We start from the raw sequence: 24479 nt of genomic DNA, 5'->3' as shown, positions 1-24479 counted from the left end.
CATCGATGGACAATGACAGTCACAGCACCGCATACACGAGAAGGTTTTCTGGACCAGCGCGGGGAAATGCTTCCCTGCACTTAAGGAGTGAGCGAATGCACGCGAGATTAATAGCACATCACCGTGAGTGAAAATATCGTGAACATCCGTAGCGAAATGACACTTGCACCAACCGCCATTGTACAAATGCTGCACCGGGTGCGGGCAATCGACGGTTTGACGGTCAGACACGCCACGTTGTACTCTACCCGATTTTAATATTAACGGGGGATTATTTTACCGTAGCCGGCGAGGGACCCAGGACGCCGCTCACACCGTGGCGCATCAGATTTCGGGCGTTTGTAGCCGCCGCCTTCTGGCTTAGAGGGGAGGGCAATTCACGCCTACGCTCGTGGCCTCAGTGGCAACAGCGCGCACTCGATGCCGTGTGACCCGTCTGAAGAGGACACACCCCGGTGAATCGGCTTCGGCTCCTCCTGAGCCGAAGAGCTTGCACGGTGGTGGGACCAGTCCTCTCTATTGTGTGGACGCCGCCGCCACCGCCGCCGCCGAACATAACTCACGTTACGGAGAAAATGTCATCGAATATTGTTCGGCCTTGGAAAATGTCCACACCTGTGCGGCGTCTTTTTTTTGTTCTGTTTACGAATAATGGACAAGTGGCGAGGAGTGTAGTCGTTCTGACAAGGGGAGGCACCGCGGTCACGTGCTGTAGGTAGTCCGCTCAGGGTCGAGGCTCTGCCATTGCCCTTCGGGAGGGTTGACCCCCTGCGATCTCCCCAAATGCGAGACACTCGGCTGTATCATTTGCGGTAGTGGGGGACTGCGTTCGCGCTATCGCCCGAAAAGAAAAATAATAATAATTTACAAGTGACATCGCGTTTTTTGTTTTGAGTGTGCCTGCGTGGGGTTTTCACGCGGTTGTGCTGCTGCACATCCCTCCGACGTGTTGCCAGGGTTGGACCACCGCGCCTTGTTCGGCACGATTGTCCGACAATTTGCTCCGTGCGCCGGCAGCTTCTTCAGTTCCTAAAGAGGCTCTGGGGCACGTGGTTCTTACCGAGTAACCTCACGAAGCTCCCCCAGCACGATGCGTCGGGACGTCGTGCCGAGCGACACGCGGGCACGACCCGATGTCGAGACGTAGCGGTGAGGCTTCCCCACTCCCCGTGTCGTAAATGAAGCGCGTGGAAGCAATAAAACAACTAAATCAGTTCGAGCGTTTTTTCTTTTCAGAACCACGCGCTGCACGTTAACACGCAACATCATTGCCTAAGTAGGCGGCATGGGTGGCTCTGCAATGATATCCCCGGGAAGGGGAGGGGGGGGGCCGTCGTCAACCTCGCCACTGAAATCTCCCTTGCAGTCAAAAGGTCGCCGCTAACACGCCGGGCTTTAGCCTGCCCCCGCCGCGGCGGGGTGACGCGCTCGCGTTGAATTATTACCGTGCGCCGAGACAGAGACCCGAATGTTCCCGCTGTGCATTCCGTACGCTTGTATCGCCGGTCCCCGTTTTTTTTTTCCTTGGCCCGCGAAAGAATGGGACCATTGAAAAAGTTCCTTGACGCAGCGGGGCGGGAGGATGCGCGCGCGTTTTGTTGCGCCGCTGAATTGCGAGGGGTTTCTCCTGCTTGGCGCCCTGAATGGGGCTGTTTAACGTGCCAGCGGAGAGCTAAATGTCATCAAAATGCCTGTTTTGCTGCCATGCATTCCGGAGAACCTCCAGCAAACGCTGTAAAATGATGGAAAATCAAGGACGTAGCCGTTGCGATGCAAACAAACGCAACGCAAAGGGTAGACTCGGTTACGTGGCTGTGAATGGACAACAATGTGAAAACGTGGATTCAGAGACGTAAGTCAAACTGTTCAGAAAAGGAAGTTGGCTCTGGCAGGACACTTCAGATTTGCTTCTGCGGTCGTCTGGAATGCTCTTCCTTCCGATATTAGAAAGCCACTGGAGCTATGCAATGAGCTAGACCCGTGTGCAGGTCTGATATAGATTGTTAAATCACAGAACCGTGAGGAACGGCGATTACTTGGGCAGGCCTCATACAGCAGCAGATTGGCTGTGGGTAATGATGTTGGAAGTGAAATGTGTCAAGTTGGCTGGATCTTAGCGCCTCGAGCAGTTTTGGTAACCTGATAGGGTAGAACAGGACTCAGCTGTTTTTCTGTGTTTCTTCATGTGTGCCCGTTGGCTGTCTCTCTGGGTATTGGATATGTTTGTCTTGACATACTGGTAGCATCTTCTTGGTTCTTTCGGTAAAGTCACGTAGAAGGGAAGTAATAAAATAATACAAATAAAACTGGTAGCACTTATCCATATATTGTTGTTATTTCTGGTCACGTGGGTTTTGGAATTTTCTCCATGTAAAAACGCAAAATGCTGTCTATCCAAAGGGGTGGTACATGTACAATAGTGATATTAATACAAATAATAGCACACATGGGAAAACAAGTTGGTTGAGCCGGGAATCACATTAACGTTCTGTTAGTTTTCGATTTTGTTAGATTACATTAACTCCCCCTCCCATCCCTCTCTTCCCTCTTCCTTCCTCCCCTTCCTTATAAATACGCTGTGGGTCTCAAACCCGAAAACTTGATACCTTGGTATCTCTGCACGTTTGGTTTTCAGGCATACCTCATGCAGGACTGTACGGTTGGGTTCTTGTAAAAAAGTAATGATAAAAAAATAGAAATGATAAGGCTTACCCGTGCCGTGTTAGTCGTTGGGGTTATTTGACCATACTGCACCACGCTGGTCAATGTTCATACATCATTCACCGGTTTATTCCTACGCTTGGATATCCTCCACGGCCTGGGAATTACATTCAGGTCTTCAGGTTGGTAGGGCAGTAAGCTAACCCACTGCACCATCGCTCCACTCCCATATGATCCATATAAGAGGAATAACATCACGCATCATTTTACTAATTTGTTGGTAATTTTGGTAGTGTAAGGTGTGACCTTTTTATACATATATTTCCATCAAATATTGATATTTGACTCTTCAAAAGTATTCTTGATGAGGCACATTAATGTCATTATGCACTGAGCTGAACCATCAAGCTTCTTAATAATTCATACTTCACGATCAGTGGTGGCTTCATATCGTCCTTTGTAAAATGTATCTCCAGTTAATTGCATATCTCGTGTTTTCACAATTAAAGAACAGAAATGGCAAGTTTCACGTGGAGCAAGTAGCAATAAAACCATCGCAGTACTTGAATTGACATTTTCGGCAATTCTTTGTGACTGCATTCTGACGAATTGAATGGCGCTTGTACGTCAATGATTTCCTCCTTCTCATGCTGACCGTGAATGGCACTTTGAAGTGGCATGGACTTGGGGCTGTCTGTGGTCTCTCTCAAAAAGCGGTGCCAGGATAAATCGTGGCTTTGTGGGCCTTGAGTGCTTGCTGGGATCAATGCCTGGAATTCTGGCACACGTCCAAGTAGTGGCCTTCCTTGTCAACACATCAGTAGCAGTCACGCATGCTTGACTTGCATTGACAAATGATATCGGCACAAACATCAAAACTGCAGGTGAAAGCCGGCACGCAGAATATGGTCCCACATAGTTAACACCCTCAAATAGCTTTTGGAGATCAGTAGCCAAGCAAAATAATCCCTTGAATGGATAATTGTGGTCAGTTATGATGATGATGATGATGATGATTATTATTATTGATCATGATCAGTGGTTAATGTTAGCCGCAACAGTTTTGGAACGCTGTTTCGGAAGTTATTTTGGCATGCCGCATCCATCTCACCTCATTTCGTCCTCATATTCGCGGTGGTGAATGCGGTGGCGTGAAAATGAACCTGCAAATACGTTCACGAGGTTGTAGGAATAAATGGTCCAACAATATTGGTTTAGTATGGAGAGGTGTACCTTGTACAGATGGGTACTCTAGTGGTAGTGCCTTACACCAAGCATCCTGACACCAAGAAGCCCAGCCCCAGATGAGCAGCGTTATGTAAAATATCACGCTATGGCTTTCATAGAATTCGTCGGTCTCTGAATGTTGCAGGTGGAGAGTGCAGTGGTCAATTCTGTATGAGGATTTGATGACTCTGTCTCCAAGTATCTCGGTCATTTGATTTCCCGCAGGGAGTTGCTGAGTGTATAAGGAATATGCGTGTAATTGATTTAAAACTGTTTTCAGCCACTGTGCAATCAATACGCGACTGCAGGTCTGGTGGCCTTATATGGGATTGTGAAGCTGATGCATGTACGTGAACCCTCCATTGCTTTAATGTATGAACATTGTTTGAAAACAACCAATGTTCTACCGTATGGAGGGATGCTGCCGTTGGGTTAATGGTTGGCACACTGGACTTCCAATCCAGAGGTCGCGGGTTCAAATCGATCCTCCGCCGTGGAAGTCGAAGCGATGTACAGGGATTCTTAAATTCCCATCTCCGCCTCTGTCCACCCCCTCCAACCCAGCGATGTAAAATGTGTTCATCGCAATTAGTCAATCGGCAGGCGTGCGCTGGGGTAAAGTGTGGGGACTCCATCCTCGTCGAAAAACCAATACATCGTTTGGAAGGGGGGCTCTTCTAGAGCTCCTTCTCGTCGAGGCCCTTGTGCTAGTCATGGCGTGATCGATTCATTGCAGGGCTGCACCTTTACCTGCATTGAGCATCATCTCTCGCGTGAAGCGTAACACACATGCAACCTCATTGCTTTGGGGTTGACCGCAAACATCTCTGTGCGTCGTCTTTTTATTTTTTTCATTGCACCACGATGTCCGCAATTTGCACGCGCCAAAACGAACCCGAGCATGTCGAAGCGGTCACCTTTCAATGCCACCCATGGTCTGCTGAGAATAATAAACGATTAAAAATACATTTGGACTCAAATCTTTCGTGGCTGCAGGAATTCATACTCTCTGGGTCTTTCGGAAAAGTCACTTAGATCGAAAAAATAATAATAATAAATCACGACGTTTCGATCGCAACACAAGAAATCGTCTTCAGGGGAAACAATCCAGCAGGCGGACTGCTGAGACAGGAAGAAATATGATCGAAACGTCGCGATTTTTAATTATTTTTATATCTACGTGACTTTACCGAAAGACCAAGAGAGTATAAAAATGAATGTTTTATTTTACCAGGTAAAAAAAAATTACGTGGGGGAGGTAATGTTCCGTGAATGTGCCCAAATAGTCCATTGACACGGGACATCCTTGCGCAGGGTTTTTTGTGTTTTGTTGGGTCGGGCTAAGCCCCGATGTTGAGGACGCGGGCTGAATTCATTACAGCTGTTGACACGCCGCCCCACTGTCACTTGCTGTGACGGGATTTTTGTTTTCGGCTTCAGGCTCAAGGCGATTCGCTGGGAAATAACCCCCCCCCCCCCAAAAAAAAAAACCCGCCCTTCCACCATCGTACCCAACCCCTGCATCTGAGAGCATTTAACGTGATGCCTTTTGTATGCAGCGGCCGTGTGTCTGTTTACATTTGGGTTCTCTGTAGGAATTTGTTTTAGGGTCTCTTTAATAACGCGCGGTTCTGAACGTAAGCATTTTATGTCGGTCTCGTAGCGTCAGGGATGCTGCTGTCGTGGTGGAATGGACCGCAGACTGGACCTCTTATCCAGAGGTCCCTCTGCATCCGCAACACGCAGCAGTCTAGAAGGGAACACGACGGTTCGTCTCGGACCGGTCTCGTGTGGCGGGGTCAAGTGAAGGCGCTCCCACCTCTTCAAGGACAAACTGGCCAGCGTGGAAGAGTAGACCAAACACCCTCTAGAGGCGCTTTATTAGAGCTTCCTCGAGTGGAGGCCCTCCACCGAGCAGTGGCGTTAGCAAGATGTGTCAGGGCAACTTCACCTTTGATCTTTGCCCAAGTGAGATTCTGCGTTGCAATGGCAGACATCAGGAAGAGCAGGGACGTTCGAGCAACTGGACTCGCGTCCACAAAAAAGACAGCGATCCCACGGAGAGTCTTTATTTGATACCTACGTGACTTTACCGAAAGAACCAAAGAGCATGGATTCCTGCAGTCACGAAAGCTTCAAATCAAGACTCTTAACAGACTGTTGGGGCAAGTGCTGTTAGCGAGCACCTATGAAGGTCGGCACGGCACGCAAGGGAGTGAGTGGCCAGAACCACGCCCGGCCGCCTTTGTCTCCCCAGTGACAAAGTTTTGCACACCGTACCAGGTACTCATTTTAAGCTGAGGCGTCCTAGGGGAGTCCCAGGATCGGTTCAGATAATCGTCGCTGGTGTTGGCCATGAGCGGGAATCGAACTCGGGTCGCTGGGATTGTAGCACACTAAACCGCTACACCGCTACATTAGTCGTGTCCACAAAGACAAACCTGCTCACGCCGCAGCCGCTACCGGAGCATCGCGGATTCGCTGCGAATCGCGCCGTTCGCAACCCTCGCGGCGTCTGTCCGTCGCGAAGGCCAGACCTCCGTACCTACGCCCGGCTGCCCGCGAGCGACGTTCACCAACCGCACGGCGAGTGGGGTCGTCGGAAGGGCGACCCCAGCCCCACTGCCCCTCCCTCGGCCACGGCGATGGGGGGCCCATTTTTGGCACTGCGCACGTTCGCAAGGCCACCGGTCAGCAGGAGGGCCCTATCCTCGGGCCGCGGCACTCCGCGTTGGTAACATGTTAGCTCTCTCCGCAAGCGCGAGCAGCGTTAAAATCGCAGCGTGCGGGGGAGGTGGCGGCGAGGGGTGAGGGGGGGGGAGGCTCATGCGGCGATGTTAGTGGGCTGTCAATTATGCTCCGGCTCACTTTGACCGAGACGTCACCAGAATTTTAAATTTTTCTACTGCGGAAAGTGTGAATGCTGTATGTTTAATTTTTAAATAGATACTTTGGAAATGTTGTATTGTACCAAGGGAGCCCCTCTGCCGTGGGGGCGCGTCCACGGTTGTCCGTTTGGCGCAAGAGATGGCCGACGATTGGACAAGCAGCCCCCTGTCTCTCAACCGCGTCCAAACGTGCGCTCTCTGCACGCATGTTGAACTTCTTTTGCACCGTACGTAGCCAACCATGCCAAATCGGAGGTGCGGGGGGGGACAGCAAACGCGGTCTCTGTCAGGCAGTCTTTTTTTGGTATGGGCTCAATATCTGTCGCATTTGCTAATCGGGGATGGCAGTGATCCGGTGGTTGCTGCGCTGTGAATTTTTTCTGTAGTTTTATTATTTCTTGCTAAGCTGTTCTCTCAATCGAGCACTTTTGCCCGCTCTCAAGGTCAAGTCATTCGCTCTAAAAAAAACATTGCAGATTGTTGGAGTCTTTATGGATGAATGTTGAACTTCTTTTGCACACAATATAGCCAACCGTGCTAGTCGGAGTTGCATCTTTCTCACTGTTGTGCTACTGCCATGTTGTTCTCAAGTTATAAGCAGAATTACGGACAAACGGTCACCTTTGAAAAACTCAATTGTACATAAGTAGAAATATCAATGACGAAATAACACTGGATGAGCCCGATCTCGTACGATTTCAGATGCTAAGTGGGTCTGACGCTGGATAGTGCTTGGATGGGAGACCTGCATGCATGACAGGTTGTTATAGGTAACTCCGGGGCTACCTGGTGTACGTACGGCAGAGGGCTGTGCAGCAACATCCATTGTTGTTGTACTGCATGTCTATGATCACACACTGCCTTCCCCAACCCGCACGACTAACCAGCACGGTCTAATAACGTCTACGCACCGCGCAGTGTGTGGGGAGGCCCGTCATCCAGCAGTGGATTGACAACGGGTCGGACATCTACACACACACGGCACATCATCTGTAAGGTTATTTAAATGGCATGTGATGGTATCTACCACACTGATGGTGATGATAGTTTCTAACGGCGCATTCGTTGAAGGGCAAGTTTCATGAATCCCACCCTACCCTACTCTTTGGTTTTTTTGGTAAAGTCACGTAGGTAACAAAAATAAAATACATTTAATCACGACGTTTCGGGCGCAACACAAGCGTTGTGCTTTCGCTACGTTGTCCCCACCTGAAGAAGGACGCTTGTGTTGTGCCCGAAACGTCGTGATTACATTTATGTTTAATTCTTTACCTACGTGACTTTACTGAAAAAACCAAAGAGTATGAATCCCACCCCACCCCACCCTACCACACTCTGCTGTCCACCCGGCAGTGCACGCGATTACGCCGCAGCTGGCCGATTGGCAGGGTAAGGTGTTGGGCACCACGAGCCTCTTCCGAGATGTCCGGCCAGCGTATTCGAGCCGGTCGAAGTGCAACTCTGCGGAGGTGGCGGCTCCGGGAGAGAGCTGCTCTATAGCCGAGGCCCCTTTGGGCAGTGGCGGCACGAGCGACCAAAACGCCGGGGGAGCACCTCCTTAATTACACTTGCGCCAAACGGACAACCTCCTTAATAACACTGGTCAACACACTTTTTCTGGCATAAGGTATTCCAACGGTTTTAAGATGATTTTGGGGTGCTGATTCCAAATCTGGCATCAGTTTTTGTCTATCACGTCAGGTTTTTGAGATATCAAATATTGCATTTCCAATAAAAACTGCAGAAGAAAAATCTTAAATAAATGTGGATATCTACATAAAATTATATTATAAACACACTATCCTAAAAATAAAGCACCATATTTTAACACTAAAGCAGTCACTGACTCGCAACAACTTGCAATCATAAGTGAAAAAGGGGTATGCCGATAGCATAAAAATGAGATGTGATAGAGCAAATCTGAGATCAGATTTGGAATCAGCACCCTGAAATTAGTCTAAGACAGCTGCAAAAATCCAGGCCAAAAAAAAGTTGTTTTTGTTGTTGACCTGTGTAATCGTTGCAGACGGGGCTGGCCCGGCGAAGAGCGCTTCTCTCTCTCCTCCCGAGGTCCTCCTGCGCTAAAAGCTCGCGCCTCCAGCGCCCCGCACACGCGTTACCACGTGACATATATTCCGCTCAGAACCTGGGACCCGTTTCCATGGTAACATCTGACAGCGATGGGAATTCACGCCGAAGAACAATAGCTCAGATTGTTTTGTTTCCTGTCACACCACCCCCCGGGTCTCCCCCCGCCCCCCCGGCATCCGATATGACATTCGAAGACGTCATCGATATCTTGTTGCCTTCATGTTTATGGTTTAAAATGAGAATTCCACAATAAACGTTGTTCGATATTTAAAAAAATGAGAGTTTTGGATTAGCTTTAAAAGAACGACAACAGCTGAACGCACTCACCATCAACACCGCGACTTTTCGGGAAATGGCTCTTCTTCCGCAGCCCATTGATTTATATACACATTGATAAAAAATATTGATTATGTGCTATAAATAAGGACTATTGCCCGAAACGTCATCGATTGTTCGTGCTCCTTCTGTTGAGGCGGTGTTTTTTTTTGAAGAGCGCGTAGAGTTGCCTTTGCTTATCTGTGATCGTGCAATCACCGCCAATGCAGCAGCATTGTCACCAAATCGTTGATATTTAAAGGTGGGCTTAGGCTAAGGTGCAGCGCTACGACGTTTTCTCACGTCACTGCCGACAGACAGACCTCCGACTAAAGGGAGCTCTGGAGTGTATTTTTGTCCTCCCAATTCCACGTCTTTTGAAGATGCAGATTCACAGATAGGGAATGCTGTACAGTTATATTCGAAGGAAAGCTTCAGAGACGTTACGAGTATTTTCTTGCCCGCAGGCAGTCATCGCTTGCGATTAGGCTATCAGATTAATGAGATGATGTCTTAGTTCGTCTTCGAGTTATTTTGTTTCATGTATTTTTCTCACATCTTCTTTTTCAGTTTTTTGCGCCTCGGTTACTGTATCGCGAAACACGGCGAGGCGAGGAATAATAATGGGGCGCGGAGCTGCAGGGATTGAATTTGATTGATGGCTTCGGTGAAAGTGCAGGCAACATCAAGAGAAAAAGTGTACGTGGAGCAGATGCTGGGCCCTTTTATTGAGTGGGAAGACACCTGCCAACGAGCACGGGTATCCGTATTGTCATCGGAACGTCAGACGTAGAAACACATTTAATTCAAGGGGGACACATTAAAACTTGACGCCTTGTACAAATCATCTCCCTATCAGCTTTGGTTGTTGAGTCCCGGTCCGTGTGCAGTTGTAAACGCGCACGTGGAGGCAAATGCGATGTTGAGCAAATAAAGTGTTGCGTCTACAGCATTGCCGATGAGCAAATCGCCCAGAATGCACTCAAAGCTAACCAGGCCTGAGCCTGGATAGTCCTTGTATGGGTGATCAAAAGACATTTGTAGTAGGCGCCGCGTGGGTAGTAAAGGGCTATTTACCAAACATACTAATGTAGCAACTTTCTGAAGAAGGGACTTTGAGATTTGGTGAGAATTTCCCGGTGCACCGTGGAGGGCGATAAATGATCTCCCTCGCCTGCTATTCAGGAGGCCGTGGGTTCGATCCCGATCCTGACGCCTGTATATACGTTGTTTGCATGTCCTCCCCGTGTTAGCGTGGATTTTTCTCGGCCTCCCCCAGGTTTTCCCTCCATAATTTAGAAATATGCGTTTGGATAATTTGGCTGAAATATATTTCCACATGATATGCCATTTCGTTGGCCAGGCCACTTTTGACAAAGAGTGAACAGGTCAGTGGGATTTACCTGGTAAAATAAATATATTTTTTCGTAAAAAGGTAATCATAGTTTTTGTTACGTAAATATCAACACGTACACATTATTGATTGCATGTGAAAAAGCCCAATTTTTTGTATGCCCAGTTGCAACTCACCGGCCAACGTTGTCTTGCATTCTTGCATTCAGCATTATACCCGGTGCTTACAGAAATGTTACCATGTATAGATTTGTCAGTGCCACGTTTGCGAGCCCCCAGTCTTTCAGAGGCCACTCTTGTCTCCCTTCCTTCAGACGCCTGAGGACGCAGAGGCGGTGGCGAATATATCAGTCCTCGCGTAACAACTGACCGATCGTGGGCCAGCCTTCCTGGACAATCTCAATCGAAAAGAATGAACGCATTTAACGTGTGACCAGGAGGTCGTCCTTCTTGTTTGCGTTAAGTTGAATATAACAAAAAAAAAACACTGACCGGTTACCAAGGAACGGAACAAGAATGTGCAAAATTCCCACAATAAAAAAGCGGTACAACCCGGAAACACATAGGAGAGCTCAACGGCACAAGCGCGACAACCTTCGCAGCAATACAAAAGAGGATTGAAAGGAAATGAAACTTGGGTCAGTCTAATGGGAATGCGGAGAGGCTGTCTCCCTGCGTGCAGGCGTGCAGGCGACTGGTGGGTCTCGCCTGCGCTCAGAATCGCGAGTGCGATCGATCAAAATGGATTTTTAGTTAAATTTAGACAAAGGGAAGAAAGAAAAAGCAGCTAATTCGATAATAATCGGCATATCCCATGAATGATATTGTTACTTCAATAGTTCAGAATTGATGATGATGCTCAATCCAACTCTGCACATCATTTCGCGGAGGATTTTGATTACATGTGACGTGAATGAGTACACATGATTAATGCGTAGTCATTTACACACATTTAATAAAAATAATAACAACAACAATATAACTTAGTGCGTGCATATGTGGTCCTTGTGTGGTGCAGCAACCGTTGAGAGGACCTCCCTCACTCTGCGGAGCCACTGTCACCCTGCACTGAAGGCAAATTACTCGGTTCACTGGAGATGGAGGACACACACAGTATATATTTTTGTCCGTGTGTCGCACGGGACTTGATGAAATCTAGACCTCGCGTCTCACTCTGCCATGTCAATGAAAGCAATCAAACTGCCGGCTGTCACTTTTTTGGGGGGAGCCCAAAATTGATACTTTCGGTTTGACATTTGTCTTGTTTGACGCAGAGACTGGACTACATTTGTGCCAAATTACAGCTTTATGCGCTCTCTAGGAATACTGTTAGAATTTTACTCAATAATGTATCCATGATTGCGTACAGTATATGTATTATAGACAATGTCCCTATGCGTTATGACGAGATGTCAGTGGTGCAGCAGTTAGCACACTGCACTATGAACCCAGCAATCTGATTTATATCCCTGGTTAGTGTGGATAGTTGGATGCGTGACCCCACATGCACAAACTGGTTGGTCTCAGCTGCTGCGGGGCTACATGGGGGGGCAGGGGAGAGCAGGGCGACAGAGTTTATTGTTGTAATGTACTTCTATGCTCGCACCTCTATGCTCTCCCCCTACACCAATCAACACTGCCCAGCGTTGTGAAGTATGGTCAGACAACCCACGTGACTGATCGGTGTGGGCGAGGCCTTTAGCCAGCAGTGAACTGACAAAAGCTTGAATAGAAAATAGTATAGTTTACACATATATTGTGCTCGATGTAACATTCCAGGTCAGGTCATCTCCTTTAACGAGTCGTAATTATACGGAATGCGATGCATTTATTGGAAGATGACACATTCTTCAAATTACTTCCAACCTCTCAGAGGAAACCACAGAGGAGACGTTCCTGGCTCAGGGGCCTTGCCTGGACAGGTTTTTTTGTTTTGTCGTCGGGCAACGCGCGGAACAAACACTTTGGATTGCACCGGGGGAAATACCTCGTCACGGAACTCTCAACCCCCTAAAAAATAATAATCATCAAGAATTTTGACTTCAAACTTTCGTGACTGCAGGAATTCATATTCTTGGTTCTTTCGGTAAAGTCACGTATACATTTTTTTTAAGAATAAAGCAAAAAAAAATTCTTAAAATTTTATTATTTTTATTTTGGTTTTCTATCTACGTGACTTTACCGAAAGAACCACGAATATAATAATCAACAATTAATTCGTATCTCTGAGTGAATGCAGCAGCAGTCTAATTTATTGGCTCGGGTGAAAAATGAGCCGGATTCCAGAGTGCGGTCGACTCGTTTAAGATTGATCCCGCAAGCGAACGAGGAAGCGCGCCACGATTGCTGATTAGCACGGAGAGGAGAGGTGGACCGAGGTTTTGCGTGAATTCTGTTTGGATACGAGCTTGCTTAAGCTCTCTCCGCCTGCCTCGCTGCGGCTGATTTACGGCACTGTCATTTGCAGAAAAACCCACACGCCAGCTGCCGCCCGTGTGTTCAGGGCAAACGGCGTTGGCAGCGGTTTCGCGGTGGGAATGTTTCTCGTTAAGAGCGCCTTCATCTGGGCTGGCGGGGCTGGTCGCGTCGGTCGTCTAGCTCGTGGTTGTGCGCGAATGATGTGGTTACCGATGCGAAGCGGTAACGAGGTGAACCCACGCGGCTCTGGGGTCAGAGCTCCGTGGCAACACCGTCCGGATCCTAGGTTAGAAGATGGGCAGCCTGTAACTTGTAATAAAAACCCGGTTGTCGATTGACAACATTGCTTAGGTTGTACTGTATAGCTCTCCGATGTGTTTTCAGTTCGAACCGTGTGTTGTTCGGCACGTTGTCCGGCGTTTCGTTCCGCGCCCTGTGAGCGTAAACGGCCAAAAAGATGTCGGAGAGCTGTCCAGGTTGGTGTTTTTAGCCCGGCCTAAAATTACGAGCCAAAAACAAAAACCCGTCATGTAAAATTCGTTTTTTTTACTTAATCTGAAAGTATTAAAAAAAATGCAGTTGAGAGATGAAAAAAAACGATTGTCATGCGATGAACATCTGTACAGCATGGTGGGGTGGGGAAGGGCCCCTATTGTGGACAAGAGGTCACCTGATGGGAACTCAGAATTAACTCTCTGTGAAATCTGCTTCTGCAGGCCGTTACCAAACATGGGAGTGATGCTCACTGTTTCAATGATAGTTGTGAACGGATACTTAGTCTCATGTCATATGGAAAATAAACACAAAATTAGAATATTGCGCAAGTACTATACTGAAAAGAATCGTTATTATTGTTGACAAAGGGCTCTGAAAAATAAATTACAGCCCTTTGCCAATCCCTGCTGGATGAACACCTCCCCACACTGTTGTCAGCCATGAGGATAGTTTGACCATACTTCCTCTCTTCCTGCGCCAGTACAATTTGGTGAAGTGGGGCGATCATGACCTGTTCAAATATCGCTCGCCACGTAATGCCATCTGTGCGGTTGGGAATGAAAGTTAGGTCACCGGGTTCATAGAGGAGTGCGCTAACCGCGACCCAACCGCACCACAGAAGTAATAACACTCTAAAAGTCCACTGGGATGGAGATGCATTTAATCGCTGAGCGTCTGCCAGTTGTAGCTGGTTTAAAGGGATGCCCATTGTTTCGCTTGACCTCAAGGGCCATTGCTAATGAGACAAGTTTGAGCATTGTCTCAATTCCTGCCTTCCTGCCTCTGGTACATTAATAATTTAGTGGATTCGATCTGAAAAGAAAAGTCTGAAGGCTGACCTGTTTCTTTCCACTTACAAGCCCAAGTACATTTCCTGAATACATTTGCGAGAGCTGTTCGTGCTTTTTGAGCAAAATGAATCCTTATTTAACGTTTAATTTTGAAACAGTTGGTATAGGTAAAGGTGCAGCCCTGAAATTGCTCACGCCACTACAGATGTTGATGCCTCCGATACGAGCTGGAGCTGTAGAGAATCCCTCTGGCGAGGTATTTGGCCTACTCTTCCATGCAGTACATTGTATGTAAATGATGCTGCCATGCAGCCACGAGTAGGAACATTCACATACGTTATTAAAGGGCTGCGTAGAAACGTGGCTGCTTGTGGAAATGGATTGTAACGATACGTGGATTTAAGTGGATTCTAAGGCTCGTGATATTGGTTGATTTGCACGAGTGAACAGAATCTGTTTCAGCTTCAGATTGCCATAGATTGTACGGACTGATCCTACTTTAACACGTAGTAGGCTTTTGTGACCAATATTAATAAAGGATTGTTTTGGGTTCGATCGCGTGTATATAAATGCGTCGTTAAATTCGTCAAAACTCAACATAGCCAATTAGTAAGGGTTGTCACGTGAACAAACGTGCCAATTAGTTACTACTTCATCACACCTGTGTGTTGGAGAGTAAACCCACGACATTGACAATTCGAGTAGGATGTTTCGCTGGTGATTACAACCAGCTTCATCGGGCGATGGGCATAATTGTGGACTGATCATATTTCTTCCTTCGAGTATCAATCTCTGCCCAAAGGCAGGTCCTTGGATCACACTCGCTCCACAAACTGTCCGATCTTGAGTTTTTTTTGCCCTTTTTCGTTTCACCGTACACTGAAATGACTGCTCCTATACAGCACCAAAGATGCTACATTCATCGCAATGGCAGAAAAAGGCGGAAATATTGATTGGAAAAAAATTGTCGCCCTCAATTGTGACAGCTCCGAGAAGACTGGAGTGTGTGAGTCCTTAAACCCTTTGCAATGAGGGCCACTTTGTGCTGAGTGAATTATGTGGGACAGTGTGGAACGAAATACGTTTTGTGCTTGTACAGTCATAGACTGTGACAAATGTACTGCCAAACACACGGGCACTTTGGCTGAACGAAGACTCCTGTAATTTAAAATTAATGTGAAATTCTGCCAGTTCAATATCATTTTAATGAGCATTACGCAATTATTTCGGAGTCAAAATGATGCACTTTCGGACCATGTCTGCTCTCGCTAACGATCGCCGATGATTTCTACACGGTGAGATTGTCCTTTCGGTTCAAATTAACGCGTTTAAACGCGCTTATTTATAGATGCAATTTGTCACCTTCCCAGGTACGAAGGGGGAAAAAAACCCCGCCACCCACACGCAAATGCTGGCTTCACTCATTTGGCTTCACATACACAGGAGCTGCTGGGGTGTGTCCTTAGTGTGTTTCATCCTGGCTCGCAGAGGAAAACGCAGTCCAAAGGGGCTTTTCAACCATATGCCTTTCTACAAGGTATTACATTATTATTATCAAAAGTGCTGCCGCTTATTTTTTTGGAGCAATGGCATTTAAGAGCCGAATTTTTTGCATTGTGTGAGAGGTGAAACGCCCCTTTAGTTTCGGATGGAAGTCGAGAGAGAGAGAGAGCGAGATACAATAAAAACCTCCAGTTTCGCCCCCCCGAATATCTCGTCAAAATCCACGTTCAGTAGACGCGCGGCCAGGTCCAGACGCTCATCGTTCATCTCACGAGAAGGCCCTCTCAGTCAGTGACGTCGGCTCACGGGCACGTGGCTGACGAAGGCGATTGGTGGTGAGTCACAAAGAGGGCCGCGGCGATGCGATATCTGCTCATCTCGCGGCCGTATTCACGAAGACGAGCTCTCTATAAGCCTTCATTAAAATAGCGCGGGGTGTGTGTGTGGGGGGAGGGGTGTTCGGTTTTTTTATGGCGAGTTATTTTTTTTTAATATATACATACGTATAGAGTCGATCCATAATAGAGGTTTTTTTGGGGTTAGATCGCGTAAATATATAAACGTGTCGTTAAAACCCGCCACCACCCGACACAGCCAACTAGTAAGGGTTGTCACGCAAACAAGAACGTGGCCAATTCGTCACCAGCACAGCACAGCACACCGGTGTGTTGGAGAGCCAAGCCACAACATTTACAATCTAAAGTCGGGTCTTGTGATCCTGGGTGAAATGTGCCGGCCAATTTAGTGAGCGAGCGTGACGCTCAACCGGGCGCGGCCGCGAGCGACGTGCCCGTGCCCTGATACCGAGGCCACGGAGGGTAATTGCGGCCACGTCTTTGACCCGCGTCGCAGCCGAGACGGGGATGCGGACAGGGGGGGGGTCCAGATGTGGCAACGCGCAGAGGGACCGTCTCAGACGCCGCCATCGCCCCTCCCCGTCAACTGCCACCCCCCCCCCCGTCAACTGCCACCCCCCGTCAACTGCCACCCCCCCCCCGTCAACTGCCACCCCCCGTCAACTGCCATCCCCTGTCAACTGCCACGCCCCCCCCCGCTCCCCATCACCCCACCCCTCCCCTCCACCCCTGCCTCTTATCTCCGCATGACGCTCGCCTTGCCTTTCACAACCAATAATGGGTTAATTAGCAGGGCCACAGAATGGAGTTTCCCCTCCCCCCCCTCTCCCCCTTCCCCGCTTTCGCGAATGTCGCGCATCCGTGAGTGTCCGCTGTGGCTCACGCTGAGTGACTCACGGTGACGTCGTCCCAGAGAGGCCCTCGCTCTGTTCGATTGTCTCGTGCATGAGATCACGTTTATGTACATTTTTTGTGTCAGTATACCAGAATGGTAAATGCCGCAGTGTGCAGAGTTTTACGTGCAGTGAGAGGGTGTAATTTGTTGTTGGGAGTGCGCGGATGGTGGTGGTGCAGTGGTCGGTACGCTGCCCTATGAAATCGGTGACACGAGTTTGATTCCTGGCCACGAGTAGCCAGTGACGAGTGATATCTGGACCAGTCCTGATCTCAACCTACACTGACCAGTGTGTGAAGTACTGCATAGCCAAACAATCAACACGGTACGAGGAGGCCTTCATTCAGGAGTGGATTAACATCTCCTTATTGCAGAATACAAAAAAAAATTATTTCATTGAAACTCTGAATTCTGGGTATTGTAGTAAATTTGCGGATGCAAGTGAAGTATTTGTCCATAATTATTTTACATTATAAAACATAATTGGCCTTGGCAGGGGCGATTGAATAAGCCTCTGGTTTTGGTACATCAGGAGCACGCGTGTCCGACCTTGACATTTAACTGCTACAAAGCCCCTTCTTTGCGTCAGTCAGGAACCCGGGATGGCAGAGCGGGCAGCGCGGGTCCCATGGGAAGTCGTGCCCCCTCCCCCAACAATGAACGATGTGTCCGACAAGACAAAGACTGCAGCCTTTATGCCAGAAATGTCAGAATATGATTTTTTTTTTGCTGTATGTAAAATGTTAAGGCAAATGTAACAGCAGCGCAGCTCGCCCACGTAGGGTGCAAGACAAGTCGTGCCGGTATGCCGTTTGTCGGGCGCACGGTGAGTTGGGCAGCTTTAAGTGAACCCACACCGTTGTGTGCGACAAAAGTTTGCCGGCCGCCTTCTCGTCGGGGTAAATGCCAGAGCCACGCGGAGAGTGGCAGCCGAACGCCAAATTTGGGCGCTGCCAACATCTGTGCCGTACGCCTCCGGGACGTGGTGTCACAACAATGCGCCTTTTTTCAGTTTATTGTTGTCGTTGCCGTTAGAATGTCACATAACGTTTGGAGTATCCACTCTAATTCGGAATATCGTGGCGAGTTTGGATTTGTCACTTGAAACGCGTACCTCTTCCTGGTTACAAACCGTTGTATTGGTGACAGCCTCTGCCACGGGGTACAAACGTGCCAAATTGCTTTTGCCGCTTGACTTATACTTTTCATTGACGTTTGGATGAAACGTTATTATCACACCGTAAGTTCACAAATATTTCCATCTTTTGCTAACATTTTCTGGGACCGAACCGGAGTGGAAACTTTGATGGTCCCTGCCATACGTTATCTTAGGCATTTCTTTATTGGCAGTTTAAACTACATTTTTTAGTATTTAGTTGTTTTTACATAATATATTTATTCCTGGCACGGTTACAGGGAAACCGCTGGCTGTTTTTGGGCAATTGTCAAATTGGGGAAATCAGAAGGCATAGGTCAGGTCATGTGCAGAACGCAGCTGAGCCCCCCCTACAGGGTATTTTACCTACTCTTCCGCGCTGACCAGTCATCTTGGAAGCTGTGGGCGCACCCACACTTGACCCTACCACACGCGACCTGGCGGTTGACTTCGTGCGGTGTGCCCAGGCGTACTGCTGAATGGACAGGGGCGGCAGGATCTGCGAAACTTGGCCCCGTCGCTTTGACCGCAGCACCAGGAGATTAGATCGAACCTGCGGCCTCTGGGTTGCAAGCCTCGGGTGCTAACCATTACACAGCGTGGTGGTGGCATCGTCTGCTCCAGTGAAAGTGCAGATTGTTGGAATGATGTGCTTTCCTTCCGTTGTTTAATGGATGAAATGGAAGCCTAATCAAGCGACAGAAACCCGGCTTGGTTTCCGGTGATCTCACAGCCCGAAGCGGCCCCCCCTCCCTCTCCACTCCCCCAATGCCCCCCCCCCGCCCGCTTTCCTCTTCACTCTGCAAGTACGCTCCCCCGCTGTGGTACAGCTTTCCTACGGTTTGTAGATTGTGAGTGTTAGCCAGTGATCTCACCCTGTTTCCCAGGGGGGCTCGCAGCAGATGGCAGAGACCTGTCTGGCGAGCGAGGGTGTGGTGGGCTGGCTGCTCGCAATGGAAGGGACGGCTGTTAATTGCGTTGCACGCGAGCAGTGAGCCTCGTTGCAATCATATAGCATTAATTCTAATGAGAGTTAATTATCTTAACTTTGACGCAAGTCTGCTGCTTTTCCTAATAAACCTCTCTTTATCTATTAAGGACATATTTAGTTAGGGTTGCCACCCGTAATAATTACTGTGGACAGGGTATTTTTTATGGGTCTCAGTGGCCCTGCTTTGATTCGTTAAATAGCTCGAAGGATTTGACACCGTTATCCAAAACATTTATTTGCCAGGGTATATGGCTCTGATTTCCAACATTTTTGTGTGTGACATTTGGTGCTGACTCTACGTTTGGTTTATATAAACTATGGGCTTGTTTGAGCTCATGGTGTAAATGTCATCTGCAAAGGGCATCGAATAATCCATGTGACAGCTCAGTCATTTGTTAAAATGAACATTCATAAAGGCAAATAATTTTACATTAACTGCATGCTGCCGCGGTGTAACGGCGAGCAAATTGGACGTGCTACGATCCGGTGGTCGCCGGTTCCATCTGCCGTCGCGGCGGTTGAATCGATGCTGAGAGCTTCTTAAATCTCCCCTGCCGCCTCTGCTCGACCAGCAGTAACAAAGGGGCACACCGCCGCCAGTCGGTTGTGCGTCGCGTGGGGTAAAGTGTGGCTCTGGTCAGCGGTGGAAAGAGTCGGCCAAACCAAATCTACCCTCGAGCGCAGCGCTCCCCAACCTTTTTGGCACCAGGGACCGGTTTCGTGGAAGACAATTTTTTCACGGACCGGGGTGGGGGGGGGGTGGTTCATCATTGGGTCTTTCCCCCTTTTCAAAGAAGCTCTCCAGCGACGTTTGTTTTTACTCATTGTGGCTACTCGGGGTTAGAGCTTGTGGGCTTACCAATACTGTGACTGGGACAATTGCACAGTGCGGGAAAGAGGCGCGGACGGAAGTGGTAAATAAAACAATGGGGGCGGGCCACGCGCGGACTCACCGCTCTCACCTCCTGCTGCTGTGCGGCCCGGTTCCTAACAGGCCACGGACCGGCACCGGTCCGCAGCCCGGGGGTTGGGGACCCCTGCTCTAGCGGGGCTCTCTAGAGCTGCCTTTATCGAAGGCCCCTACCGCCAGCAGCAACGTGAACAAGCAACTGCAGGGCAGCACCTTGACCCATCACGTGCAATATGACAATACCATCGCAGCTTGATGCGGATTTTGGGCTCGAGCGCGGGGCGCGGGTTTGGCCCGCCCGCTGCTCCGACAGTGAATTGAAACCATCGGTCGTGGTAAAACCCGCGCAACGTTCGGTCAAAGAACTGGGTTACTGCGGGGTTACACTCACCGTGCGTTTTTTTCTCGTTTAAATCGGTCTCAGTCAAGAGGGCTTGGTTGGTGTAAGCAGTGGAATATTGAAATCTATTTAGAAAATTTTAGGCAAATTCCGGTGAAATGTAACCCCCCCCCCCTCCCCCAACAAATTATGACACCGTGTTGGCAGTGGTGCACAAATAACAAAACTCACCTGATTTGTCGAGAAACACATCTCTGCTATGAAGGAGACCTCAATGCCTGAAACGGCGCTTGTGATATTTAAATATATATTTGTCCTATTTAGGGCAGACGCTTTGAACATTAGTTCGTTTTGGAATGGACTGCACCTGCTGATTGTACAGACTGTGACGCTTTTACAAATGTGTGTTCTGCAGTATTTGGCTCTGATTCTGGAAAAGTGCTGTTTAGTGTTTGACAAAAGACACAACTGGCATTGTGTCCCACCTATTTTAGTTGTCCGTTGAGGTGGGCTTAGTGAATTCTGTCTGGGTGGTCCTTGCCTTTCCCGGTGGCCACAGAGCCATAAATGCTAGAGTCTGCATTGTGGATCCAACCAGTGTTAGTGGCATTCATGCGTCTGAATATAACTCCCCGCTGTAAAGCTGATGACTTGAAGCTTAAGGGTAGCTCTGCCAGTGAGTGGGTGATATGTCACCCTTCAAAAAATGTAAATTGTCTTTTTGGTAAACTCTGTAAATATATCCACAGTATTCGTAAAATAAGCCCCATACTTATGCAACCCGAGGACTGTCTGTATAAATACAGTAAAACCTTGGATTGCGAGCATAATTCGTTCCGGAAACGTGCTTGTAATCCAAAGCACTCGTATATCAAAGCACTCGTATATCAGTTGTGATCACGTGACGCTCGGCAGACAAAGCGTATACACGTACTACTAGTATTGCAAGACCTCGCTCGTTTATCAAATGAATATTTATTTTAAAAAATTGCTCGTCTTGCAAAACACTCGCAGACCAAGTTACTCGCAATCCAAGGTTTTACTGTATATGAAATCAGTGTATTTTGTTTGTTGACGGTGGAGACAAATGAGTGGTCTCGGACGGAGAGCATTGCATGAAGGGACCCATGGCCGGTAGTGGAGATCAACAGTGGAGTCGCAGCCAAAGGATGGAACACACGTCACACCTCCGATCAGCACGGTTGGCTTCGTACGGCGCAATAGAAGTTCAACATACATACATACACACACCCGGGTCTGGAGAGATTCAATTAGCTGCCTCGTGAAACAGTGATACATGGCGGTACCTTCATCCAGAAATTGGATAGATCATGGCTGATGATATTGATGATAACGATGAAGGGTTTGTCCGATACTCAAGTGTCTGCTGATAGATAATTGCTGACATGTAAATTCTACACTGTTCATTTATCATTCCTTTAAAGAGCCTGTTTTTTTTAATCAGGGCTCCACGGGATCAAGGACTATCTTAGTCAATCTATATCCGCTTTCTCTCTTCTGTAAAAAAGGGCGACTGTCTGAGGCATTGCCCAATTATTATAGAGCATTGTTAGTGACGGATTTTCTCGTTATATTTAGTTCTATTACTTACGCTTGCGTACTGTACCATTGCAAATGCAGCCTCTTCATGTTAAAAATGTTATCGTCCACATCGGCGGTGGGCAACCAAAATAACAAGAAGGGTAATTTTTTTTAATTCGGTAGAAACATAAAAAGCAAAACAACTCAATATTTCAAGAGCCACGATGCGTGTGAATGCGAGACGGTGGGTCCTTGATGAATAACGAGTCACGAAGCAGTGCCTAAAGAGCCACATGCGGCTCCGGAGCCGCAAGTTGCTGACCTCTGGTCGAGATGTATATAAAAGATAAAGATTCCCGGTATAGTTTGTGATGGACTGTTGGGGCAAGTGCTTTTAGCGAGCACCTATGAAGGCCGGAACGAGGCATGAAGTGATGGGTGGCCACGACCATGCCCGGCCCGCCCTTGTCTCCCTAGTGGCAATGTGTACACATCGCGCCAGGTACTCATTTGAGGCCGAGTCGACCTAGGGGAGGCTCAGGACCGGTTAAGATACTCGTCACTGGTGTTGGCGGTGAGTGGGAATAGAACTCGGTACGCCAGGTTTGTAGCGCAGTGCACTAACGGCTACACAACCGCTCCCCACATTATAGATGTATATGATTGATATATAGATATTTATATATATACACACACTGTACGTCACTGGATACATTTTAGAAAAGGAGACGCAACTTACTAGTTAATATTTTATCCAGGAAAGCCACACTGAGTTCAAAGGCTTTTTTTCCAAGGAGGTCCTGCATTGTTTTTAAAAATATATATTTTCAGACAATCATTGAGTGTTAACACAAGTGGGAGGGAGCACCCGGAGAAAATCCACCATGTACGCGAGGGGGAGAAACACTCTTATCACCGTACAGATGGAAGCGGATGGAGATTACTCCTCTTGCTGCACTGCCCTCTGGGCGAGTCAGTGTATGGCAGAGGTCGCAACCGGGTACCCGATACCCGTACCCTACCCGATACCCGGCCAGGTACGGGTACGGGTACCCGTTTGCGACCCTGGTGCGACCGGGTACGGGTACGGGTAGGCCGTGAGTTACTGGTGAATAACCGTTTGTCACTCATTTCCCAACGTCTTGTCTCTTCTCACAATTCAAGTTTCTAGAATCAACCCACCCACGCCTGCAACATGGCTTCATCCCAGAGGTCGCAATCGGGTACCCGATACCCGTACCCTACCCGTACCCGGCCGGGTATGGGTAGAGTACGGGTACGGCCGGGTACGGGAACCCATTTGCGACCCTGGTGGGGCTGGGTACGGGTACGGGTAAGGAATCAAAACCCGTTTGCGACCTCTGGTGTACGGCATCGCAACGCCCACGGGAAGGAATGTTCCCGGCATTCGTGCAATGATCCACCGACCTAATCCTACATAATGCACGGGCATAATATGACTTTGAGACCCCCCCCACTCCTACGCATTCCACAAGTAGTGACTAATCCCATATCTGCATTTTCCATAATTATGCTAAATTACTCTGTTGATATGCAAATTCATTTGTCAAGGCGCCCTTCCTCCCCTAACCCAGCTTAAATATACGCTGCCAAGCTTGGTGGTGCTCATTCAGACGCTGTCTTTCCGACAGACCTGTTCTTCACCTGAGGACGGCTGCTTGCGTTGTGGCCGAAACGTCGTGAGAATCGTATCTTATTATGTTTTATTTCTATTATTTTATTATTTCCCTTCTACGTGACTTTACCGAAAGAACCAAGAAGATGGATCCACCGACCGTCGCTGCCTGGGCCGCGCTGGATTACAGGCGGCCGGTGCGTGACGGGCACCACCGCGCGATTTCGGCAAACAAATCTCTGTATTTGCCTGCGCCCTTTCTCCTTCGTTTCCACGGCGATGACCTCCTGGCCGCGAGCGGCAGGCAGGGTTCAGGGCGCGCACGGTAATGAGCGCCGCTACCGCTCGCCGCACGACACGCCGCACCGGCGCCGCCATCTCGTCGGGCGGCCAATTAACGCCGCCGGTAACAGAGCAGCAAGAACAGCAGCAGCGGCAGCAGCAGGGGCAGCAGCAGCAGGAGAAGATTCTAGTCGGATGAAGGTGCATTCTCCCCCAGGCCTGCCGGGAGCAGATTTGAGGCATGTTAAGGGTTGGCTAAATGGTCGCCTAGAGCCTTTAAGTTCTTTCTTCGTGCTCACCCAGTCCTGGCTTTTGAGAAGGCCCTCATTTTATGCCCCACCGGTTCTGTCCAGATCCATAATTTCCTTTTTTCCGACTTCGCCTTTTGTCGTAAAGTTTTCAACATAAATGGGAAACCCTTAATTTATTGCACGCCAGGGTGGAAAATTACACAACTGCCAATTTGCAACAACTGAAGGCATTTCATGTTTTAAGAAATAAGTTTTGTCTATTTTTTGTAACGCTTGCGCAATTGATTGCCAGTGTGTAACAGCCACACACGCGAAATGACGCTTCATAATTGGGTGCCTTCCTCGCGTGTTTAATTGTGTTTACGGGAAAATGTTCTG

At 48.4% G+C, this 24479-nt stretch overlaps 1 non-coding gene across 1 annotated transcript; it reads left to right on the top strand.

Annotated features, from left to right (window-relative positions):
* The first annotated feature begins 674 nt into the window (after positions 1-674).
* On the top strand, positions 675-844 carry LOC144730160 (U1 spliceosomal RNA). Its single transcript, XR_013587793.1, has one exon. It is a non-coding gene; the product is annotated as a U1 spliceosomal RNA (small nuclear RNA).
* The last annotated feature ends 23635 nt before the right edge of the window (positions 845-24479 follow it).

The sequence above is a fragment of the Lampetra planeri genome, chromosome 34 (assembly GCF_965212315.1).
Source record: "Lampetra planeri chromosome 34, kcLamPlan1.2.h2, whole genome shotgun sequence".
NCBI lineage: Eukaryota > Metazoa > Chordata > Hyperoartia > Petromyzontiformes > Petromyzontidae > Lampetra > Lampetra planeri.
This window is presented reverse-complemented; position numbering and strand designations above follow the sequence as displayed.